Raw genomic sequence first — 8,404 nt, 5'->3', positions numbered from 1 at the left:
GAAGTTACGTATTGCTGGAGGGAGGGAAATGGAGGAGGAAGGGAAGGAAGTTTCAGTTAGTTTAACAAATTTGCTGGACAAACTGAGTAAAGTTTGCCTGTTCTGGAGTAATTCATTGGTCTTGACACTGAGGGTGGTATTACTTCTCACTGCTAGAGGATAGAGGTTCATACACAAAGAAATATATTTATTCAGTATATATATATATATATATATATATATATATATATATATATATATATATATATATATATTTTTTTGTGCATACACATACCTACATATAGATATGTGCATAGATCAGGATTCATGTGGGTGATGTCACTGTTCACTGCTATGCAGGACAGAGTTTCAAAGAAATGCATTATATTCATTATATATATATATATATATATATATATATATATATATATATATATATATATATATATATATATATATATATATATGTATATATATATCATGCGCACATATATATTTATTTGTATATATATATATATATATATATATATATATATATATATATATATATATATATATATAGATATATATATAGATATATATATATATAGAGAGAGAGAGAGAGAGAGAGAGAGAGAGAGAGAGAGAGAGAGAGGTCAGAGTCATGGGTGATGCCACTGTTCGCTGCCATGCAAGTATACAGTGGTTCATATACATTGGACGTCAGTATTTAATTTCGAAGACTAATCAGTATGGGTTAGCAAATTTGGGGTGAACAGCAAGAATGTCTCAGGCACACCCCTGATTCAATATATGTAATTAATAAGTTCATGATACAATAAGCCAGGTGGCCTGAAGTCTTTGGATAGTGTCATATTCAATAATATAGTGTTCAAGTGTATGCTTTTAAAAGTTTATCACAAAGTTTACATGCTGAGTGTTCCTGGTATGGGCACAGCGTTACTAACCTGCCAGATGTGTCTGTATCCACGGTGAAGGAAGGAGGACATCTGTGAGCAGCGCGGGCGATGGAGAGAGAGAAGGAGAGGGGAAGGGAAGAGAGAGGTAGAAGGAAGAGAGAGGTAGAAGGAAGAGAGAGAGGGGAGAAGGAAGAGAGAGGGAGAAAAGGAAGGGGGTAGGGAAGAGAGGGGGGGGAGGGGAAGGTGGGGTAGGGAAGAGAGGGGGAGAGAAGGGAGGGGGTAGGGAAGAGAGAGGGAGAGAAGGAAGGGGTAGGGAAGAGAGAGGGGAGAGAAGGGAGGGGGAAGGGAAGAGAGGGGGAGAGAAGGGAGGGGGGAAGGAAGAGAGAGGGAGAAGGAAGAGAAAGGAGGGAGAAGGAAGAGAGGGGGAGGAAGAAAAGGGAGGGAGAGGAAGAGAGGGGGAGGAATAGAAGGAGGGGAGAGGGAAGAGAGGGGAGGAAGAGAAGGGAGGGAGAGAAGAGAGATGGAGAAGGAAGAGAAGGGAGGGGAGGGAAGAGAGGGGGGAGGGAAGGAGGGGAAGAAGAGAGAGGAGAGAAGGAAGGGGTAGGAAGAGAGGGGAGAGAAGGGAGGGGAAGGAAGAGAGAGGGAGAGATAAAGTGTAGTAACTTTATAAGTATAACGAAAAAAAAAACAAGATGTAGTATTTGTCACTATTTAAGTCTGTTGTGTCTCTTCAATAAATACTAAATTCACAAACCTCCAGCTTAAAAATAAAAGTCGTTCTCTGGTTAGGTTAGGTTAGGTTAGTTGTTAGGTTAGGTTAAAAAGAAAATCATTGTTTTTGAGATGTTATTAAAAACGAAATTCATCTTTCTTTTCGTACCTTAATTTATACCATCACCAAATACGAGAGAGACACTTAGCTCACGCAAGTACTAAATCCTGATTCCTTGTGGTGGTCTTTGGTGGTCGGCTTGTTTTATAATTGTGGTCGTACTTTATTTATAATGGTGGTCGTACTTGTTTTATAATGGTGGTCGTACTTGTTTTATAATGGTGGTCGTACTTGTTTTATAATGGTGGTCGTACTTGTTTTATAATGGTGGTCGTACTTGTTTTATAATGGTGGTCGTACTTTGTTTTATAATGGTGGTCGTAATTGTTTTATAATGGTGGTCGTACTTGTTTTATAATGGTGGTCGTACTTTGTTTTATAATGGTGGTCGTACTTGTTTTATAATGGTGGTCGTACTTGTTCATTAATGGTGTCGTACTTGTTTTATAATGGTGGTCGTACTGTTCATTAATGGTGGTCGTACTTGTTTTATAATGGTGGTCGTACTTGTTCAAGTGGCTGAGGTTAAATGTGGTATAAGGTGTGAGGTTAAGTGGTGTAGTGGCAGAGGTTAAGGGTATAAGTATCATGGGTGGCTGTGGTTAAGTGTGGTATAAGTAACTGAGGTTAAATGGTATAAGTGGCAGAGGTTAAGTGGTGTGGGTGGCAGAGGTTAAGTGGTGTAAGTGGCAGAGGTTAAGTGGTGTAAGTGGCAGAGGTTAAGTGGTGTAAGTGGCAGAGGTTAAGTGGTATAAGTGGCAGAGGTTAAGTGGTGTAAGTGGCAGAGGTTAAGGGTATAAGTGGCAGAGGTTAAGTGGTGTAAGTGGCAGAGGTTAAGTGGTGTAAGTGGCAGAGGTTAAGTGGTATAAGTAGCAGAGGTTAACTGGTATAAGTGGCAGAGGTTAAGTGGTGTAAGTGGCAGAGATTAAGTGATATAAGTGGTCAATACACAGGACTGGCGGTTCACCTTAGTCTTCGTAGGTCAACCAAGGCGTGCACGGGCAAGACCGAGCTGTGTGTGTGTATGTGTGTGTGACTCATAGCACGTTTTTGTGTGTGTGTGTGACTCATAGCACGTTCGTGTGTGTGTGTGTGTGTGCGCGCGCGCGTGCGTGCGTGCGTGCGCGCGTGCGTGCGTGCGTGCGTGTGCGACCTGTGGTGTAATGGTCAGCATGATGGCCTCGCAAGCAATAGGACCCGGGTTCGATCTCCAGGCAGGGTGAAGCTATGGACAAGTTTCTTTACGCCATTTGCCTCTGTTTACCCAACAGTAATTGGGAACCTGGATGTTAATCGATTTGCGGATCGTGTTCGGGGTAATGGTTAGCCAGTGCAGTTGGTGAGTTGTCCGGTCTTCTCGGACTATTCCTTGACACTGGGTCATACAGCTCGTTAACGTAGCTCCTACACCTGAAACAAATTCACGCCTAGGTGACCCTGGATCGGCCATCCTCCTTACACGAGGGGCAACCATTCGTGTGTGCGCGCGCGTGTGTAATAATAATAATAATAATAATAATAATAATAATAATTAACGGTTTATTAAGATAACATGGCAGCCCGAAGGCTGAACATATACAATGAACAGAGATAAGTTACATACTGTATGGTGAAATCGGGGAGTGAGTCACTTGATTGACAAAACCTTTCAATACAGAAACATAAGAAACATAGTCAACAATTAGATTAACTGTAGATCAGGTACTGTGGGAGCTGGTCTGTAGACATTCTTGTGACCTGATGTCGGCGGTGTGTGTGTGTGTATGTGTACGTGTCCGTGTGAGTGTGTCCGTGTGAGTGTGTACGTGCGTGTACGTGTGTGCGTGCGTGCGTGCGTGCGTATGTATGCGTGTGTGTACGTGTGTGGTGTTTATAATAATAATAATAATAATAATTAACGGTTTATTGAAAAAGTTCAGCAGCCCGAATGCTGAAAATATACATTGGACAAAAATGACTTATTACATACAAAGACACGGGGTGGGTGGGTCGTTTAACAAAAGCTTTCATTACTGAAAGGAGAAGGAACGATTGAACATACAAATTATTATAGTTTACAGTTGATGGCCCGGGCCGGGCTGGTCATGGAGACACCAGGTGGTGTGGTGTTCACGTGGTGTAGTAACTCGTCCTCGGGTGTTGATATGAACAACCTAACGTGGTCATGGAGATACTAGGTGGTGTAGTGTTCACATGGTGTAGTAACTCGTCCTCGGGTGTTGAAATGAAGGACCTTACGTGGTCATGGACACACTGGGTGGTGTGGTGTTCACGTGGTGCAGTAACTCGTCCTCGGGTGTTGATATAAGGACCTCACGTGGTCATGGGGACACCGGGTGGTGTGGGGTGGTGTCGCAGTACCTCGCCCTGCTGGGTGGTGTTGTGTTATCTCGTAGTCAGGTGCATAGCCGACCGGCCCTCTGTTGTCAACGGCTGTCTTGACAGATGTTGCAAGTCAATATCAGTCCCATTCATTGACAACTGGGACAACTTCTACGGCAGAAGGGACCTTTACGCTAGGGATGGGGTGCATCTGTCTCGGGATGGGGTGGCAACCCTGGCTGGCTCTCTCGAGAGGACAGTTCAAAAGATGTCGAAGTCTTTAAACTGCTAGGAGAACATATGAGCACGGGGGTGAAGGAGACTGCAGTGGGGGCTGGTAAACAAAGTGAAAGGTTACAGGGAAATAGTGCTAGGGATTATGACAAAACTAAATTAGGCAGGGAGTTATAACCTAAATGCGACAGAGAGAGGACTCGGAACACGACTAACTTAAATGTCTACTACGCAAACAGCAGAAGTATAAGAAACAAAATTGATGAAATCAGGGCGTTGGTATGTACCAAAAAAAAAATCGATATAATAACATTCACCGAAACGTGGATAAACCTAGACTCAAGAGAGTTACCTGTCGAATACCAAATTGCAGGTTACAAATTATTCCATACAGATAGGCAGATTAGGAAAGGAGGCGGAGTAGCAATCTATGTCAGGGATAATCTGAAGTGTGAAATAAATAAAGAAATAAAAACAGAGCGGAATACAGAAACAATCCGGATAGAATTAATCGATGGTAGGGAAAAATTAATCACAGGAATAATATATAGACCTAATCTTGGTAGAGTTAATGAGCGACTTACTTGGGATGAGATGCGCAGGGCTTCCATACATAGCAAAGTCTGTAATGTAGGCGACTTTAACTTAAGCCTAATAGATTGGATTGACCTTACGGGTAACTCAGAATCAGAGGATTTTCTTGAAACAATGAGGACTGTTTCCTAAGCCATCATATAACCGAACCCACCCGGGGTAATAATATACTCGATTTAGTTCTGTCAAACAGAGAAAACCTCATTAGTAATGTCGAGGTAGGGACCGAACTTGCGAACAGCGATCACAAAGAAATTAGATTCCAGTTAGAATTTCAGAGCAGCCGCAAGGAAAATTCCAGTAAAGTCCCAGATTTCAGAAGGGCAAACCTTGATAGTTTGAAGAGGCAGCTGAGAGAAGGGGTATCACGCTTGGGGATGAATTACATGACCTCACATGAGGTGACCTAACACAATGTACCCACAGAGGGCGATCTCACCTTAACCGGAGACCTGATAACGAGATCTGAGGTTGCCGATTTTCACAACAATTTAAATAATGAGTTACTTAATGCACAAAGGCAGAACATACCATACAGAAAACTCATATCAAACAACAATGACCCTAAATGGATAAAAAATTATTAAAAGAATATTATTGGACAAAGGAATACTATAGGTAGGAGAAGAAATCGTGGTGAAGTCTACCTCCAAGATTATTATAAGGTATTGACCTTAGGGTCAAGACCGAGATAAGAAAAGCAAAGAGGAATAATGAACTGAAGATAGCAAGGGAGGCGAAGTCAAACCCCAAGGGATTCTATCAAATGTACCAAACTAAAACACGAGAAAAGATTGGACCAATACAGTCACATACTGGCGAGCTAACTGATAACGATGGAGAAATGAGCAATAATCTAAATAAATACTTTTCAACAGTTTTCACCACCGAAAATTTAAACATGGGAGGCACCGACTCTATACAGAGATAATGAAGAAAATAAATTAAGCGAGATAGTAGTGACTAGTAACGATGTTAGTAAGCAAATAGACAAACTAAAGTCTTAATAAGTCACCTGGTCCCGATGAGATATTTGCCAGAGTATTAAAGGAATGCAAGGAAGAGCTTAGTATGCCCTTAGCAAAGTTGTTTAACATGTCCTTAAATAAGGTGTCGTACAAGAATCCTGGAGGATAGCGAATGTAATACCGATTTTCAAGAAGGGAGATAGATCACTATCCTCTAATTACAGACCAATCAGTCTAACATCAATTGTAGGCAAATTACTAGAAGCAATCATTTCAAACTATTCGATATCACCTGAAGAAGCACAAGTTGATCAATGTTCCCAACATGGCTTCACAAGCGGGCGGTCATGTCTAACTAATCTATTAACATTCTTTTCATTTTTCGAATCAGTGGACAAGTGACACAATTATGATGTGGTATATCTCGACTTTAGCAAAGCCTTCGACAGAGTTCCCACGAAAGACTAACAAGAAAAGTGGAGGCTCATGGCATTAAAGGTGATATTTTAAAATGGATTAGGGCGTGGTTACAGCACAGGAAACAGCGAGTGAGCATTAACGGCACCAAATCCCATTGGAGCAACGTCACTTGTGGAGTTCCCCAAGGATCAGTACTCGGACCATTATTATTTATTATATACATAAACGACATAGATATCGGCGTAGACAGTAACATAAGTAAATTTGCTGATGATACTGAAATAGGGCGTGTAATTAAATTTGACGAGGACTCCGCAAAACTACAGGAAGATCTAAAAAAAAATTTCGAATGGTCTGAAAAATGGCAGATGAAATTCAATGTGGACAAATGTAAAGTACTCAGTATAGGAGATGTAAACAAGGAAACCAGATACCAGTTGAATATCAATGTTATTGAGAAATCCGACTGCGAGAAAGATTTAGGAGTAATGATAAGCAGGAAACTTAAGCCAAGTAAGCAATGTGTATTTCCTTGAAACAAAGCTAATAAAGTACTTGGGTTCATACAAAAGAGTGTTAGTTACATGACTAGCGAGGTCATCTTAAAACTATATCTTGCGCTTGTGAGACTTCACTTGGATTATGCAGTTCAATTCTGGTCACCGTATTACAGAATGGATTTAGAATCCTTGGAAAGAATTCAGAGGAGAATGACAAGACTAATCCCGGGCATTAGGAACCTTGAGTACAGAGACAGGTTAAAGAATCTTAATTTGCACTTCCTCGAGAGACGTAGAGTTAGGGGCGATATAATAGAGGTGTATAAATGGAAATCAGGGCTGAACAAAGGGGACATTACCAAGGTACTCAAACTATCCAACCAGGAGCGAACTCGTAGCAATGGTTTTAAATTAGACAAATTTAGATTTAGGCGCGAAATAGGTAAACATTGGTTTGTAAATAGAGTAGTGGACGGGTGGAACAAGTTACCAAATATCATCATTAACTCGAATAAGCTGGATAGCTTCAAACATAGGTTGGATGGATATATGAGCAATAGGGGTTGGGTGTAAATGGGACTGCCCAGTATGGGCCAATAGTCCCGCTGCAGTTTCCTCCATTTTTATGTTCTTATGTTCCCATGGTAGACTGATTAGCACCTCCTGGTCAGAAGACGGCGGTCAGTCCCCAGGGGTGCTTATCCCACTGGTGGGTCACGGTTCTTACTGGTACTGTCTAGTACGGAATTCACTGGCTTAAACACTGTTCATCACTGTTCAACAATGGTCCCACTTCTTTCCGAAACGAAATAGTCACTTTTGATTATGTTGATATCCCGGTGGTGAGGATGGGTCGGGGAGAGGGACTTGGGGAATAGGCCGAATATTGGCCAAGGGAGGCAGCTGCTCACAGGAGCAGCGCCTGATAGGTCTCGACCCTACGGTGGTCAAGGATGTTTGTGTGTGCGTGCGAACGACCATCACCACCTCTCTACCACCACCACCTCTCTACCACCACCACCTCCCTACCACCACCACCACCTCCCTACCACCACTTCCTTTTGATTTTTTTCCTACCAGGTGGCTTATTTGACAGTTACATTTATATGTTAAGGACAGTTCAGAGATTCGATTTCACCAGACTCTTGAGTATAGATTGTCGGAATTTTTTTTCTCCAAAATTTTAATATATTAAACATTAAAGGTCATTATCTCAGTTACTGCCAGGATGACCGTGTTACCCAATTTGTGTTGTTTACATCTTACATGTCCCACTAAAATAACTCTTAAGAGTAATAATGTTGTGTATGTAACTCATGCACACAAATGCCCCCTCAGCTACTTCATTAATGCGGCTGGGTAATAATGCACAGATAGTAATAGTCAAACGGGTTATTAATTCACCGACAGAAATAATTAACAAAGTAATGGCCACCCACTAGAGGTGGCCATGCCGAGGGAGGGAGGGAGGCCAGTGGCCTGTGTTAGATCACTTTATTATTGTTGATAGTCTTGTCAAGGACTATTTTGAAGCAACTACTGTTCTTGATCCTACGGCTTGGGCTGGTAGACCGTTCCTATATCTACCAGCCTGCTCGTCCTGCTTAACTTAGCGAGCTTGTAGTTATGTCCCCTCGTGTTGGTGGTGCAAGACAT

This window comes from Homarus americanus, unplaced genomic scaffold (genome assembly GCF_018991925.1).
Source record: "Homarus americanus isolate GMGI-L3 unplaced genomic scaffold, GMGI_Hamer_2.0 scaffold27231, whole genome shotgun sequence".
Classification (NCBI taxonomy): domain Eukaryota; kingdom Metazoa; phylum Arthropoda; class Malacostraca; order Decapoda; family Nephropidae; genus Homarus; species Homarus americanus.
The sequence above is the reverse complement of the archived record's forward strand: the minus strand, read 5'-3'. Positions refer to the sequence as shown.